This window comes from Alligator sinensis, unplaced genomic scaffold (genome assembly GCF_000455745.1).
Source record: "Alligator sinensis unplaced genomic scaffold, ASM45574v1 scaffold1369_1, whole genome shotgun sequence".
Taxonomy (NCBI): Eukaryota; Metazoa; Chordata; order Crocodylia; family Alligatoridae; genus Alligator; species Alligator sinensis.
Window position 1 is genome coordinate 615202 of NW_005842875.1, and position 2129 is coordinate 617330.

The 2129-nt window shown below is 69.6% G+C and overlaps 1 pseudogene; it reads right to left on the reverse strand.

The window, feature by feature from the left end:
* The window catches only part of LOC102372007, a 23790-nt pseudogene extending 22148 nt beyond the window's left edge, over positions 1-1642 (reverse strand).
* Positions 1643-2129: the final 487 nt, after the last annotated feature.

Here is a 2129-nt window from a genome sequence, read left to right on the forward strand (position 1 = left end):
GTGCCCGCTCCCCCCCAACCAGTCCTGGTGCGCCCGTCCCCCTGTGCCCGTGGCTGCAATGCAAGGCCCTCGGTCCGCAGGGCAGGAGGAGCACCACTCGCCCAGGAGCATCCGCAAGGGCATCCCTGCCCGGGGCAGCCCCAGATCGCTGCCGGAGTCTGGGCTGGTGCTGAGCTCCGCGCTGGCACCGTGTGCCCAGGGCTCCCCAGGGGCAGCTCGGCCGCGCACAGGGCCCCCCAGCCTGCGTCCCCCATGTCCAGCCTCTGCCCTGGGCCAGGCCGGGGCTGCTGGGCTCCAGCATCGCTCCAGGCGTCTCTGACATGGGCCCTGGCTCCTCGCCATTCAGCTCCTTCCTCCCGCCCGCAGGGAGCCCCATGCGCCTGGCCGGCCGGCCGTGCCTGTGCCGGGGCAGGACCCGGGCTCCCTCTGCCGCCCCCACCGCCAGCACGGAGCTGCCTCTCACCGTTGGGAATCAAGCAGAACTTGTTGCAGCCCATGTTGCAGCACTTCTTCACCCCGAAGCACTGGGAGTCGTCGATGCACGTCAGAAGGCAGGGCCACTTGAGGTCCGGGAATATCACGGGGCAGGTTCCAGGCTTTTCTGCAACAGGACACGTGTCTCTGAGCCCCTGGCAGCTCCGGGGCTGCCCTTGCTCAGGGGGTCAAGCTGCGGGGGGGAGGCCACAAGTGGCACTGATGGCTCCTGTGCATGGCGTGGGGCAGAGCGGAGCAGGGACGGCTGCGCGGTGGCAGTCGGGCATCACGGGGCAATGTCCCAGCTGCTCTGGATCAGGATTTTGGCAGCGCTGAGATGCCCGGGGGGTGCAGTACACCCTGTCCATCTGTATCGCTGGGTGCAGAGCTCAGGGCATGCAAATCCATCCCCTCCTGCTCTCTGCGCCCAAAGTATCACCAGCTCAGAGATCCTGGGCGGCTCCCGCGGGCGGTGGGGGCAATGTCCCAGCTGCTCTGGATCAGGATTTTGGCAGCGCTGAGATGCCCGGGGGGTGCAGTACACCCTGTCCATCTGTATCGCTGGGTGCAGAGCTCAGGGCATGCAAATCCATCCCCTCCTGCTCTCTGCGCCCAAAGTATCACCAGCTCAGAGATCCTGGGCGGCTCCCGCGGGCGGTGGAACGGGGACAGCTCTGGGCGTTGGCATCAGTCCCGCGCTGGGCACGGGCAGCTCGGGGCTCCAGGGAGCGGAGCGAGCCCTCGACAGACCCGGCGTACAGGACCGAGGGCTGCGCCATGGGCCGTGCTGGGGCACTGGGGTCCCTGCGGGAGCAGCAGGGACACAGCCCTGCCCTGGGCAGCCCGGGGACCCCCGGCGGGTGGTGGGGACTGGATGGCCACGTCCGGGAGAGGGGCAGGGAGGGGTGCCGCGTGGGGTGCCTCATGGGCTGGGAGGGGGCCTTGCCCAGAGGGGTGGGGAGGACCGAACGGGCACAGAGCACTAACCCCAACGGGCCATCCCAGATGCAGGCTGGCGCTGGGCAAGTGGGGAGGACCGAATGGGCAGAGTACTCACGTGGAGACGCAGGCTGGAGCTGGGCACAGAGGACCAGGAGCCCTGCCAGCAGGAGGAGGCCGCCCGACTTCATGGTGCCGCCGTGCTGCAGTGCCGAGCACCGGGGCGGCCGGGCTATATACTGTCCCGCCAGCCCGGGGGGGCCTTGCACAACGCCCCAGCGCAGCTCCTGCGCGTCCCAGGGAGAACAAGGAAGCAGCCGCTCCCCGGGCGGAGGCGGCAGTGCTGGTGCCTCCCAGTAACGAGTACCCTAATGACAGGCTGCAGAGCACCATCCTGCTCCCACACGTCTCCGCACACCGGCCGGTGCTTTGGGCCAGAGGCCAGTGCAGCCACCAGTCACTGAGCTCCCACCATGGCCACCTCGGCCCGGACCTGCCCTGTGGCTACTGGGCGAGGGGCCCCCAGCACGTGGCCGTGGCCGTGGCCTGGCCAGGTTGGCAGGACCGCTGTTACCGAGCTGTCCCTTCTGCGGGTGCAGGGCCTGGGAGAGCCGTCCGCCCGGGCCGCACGACTGCCGGAGGATCTCGCACCCTTGTTCGGGAGGCGTCCGTGTGCAGCGGCTCTGGGGCCTGGTCGCTGCCATGCGCCCCTGGCC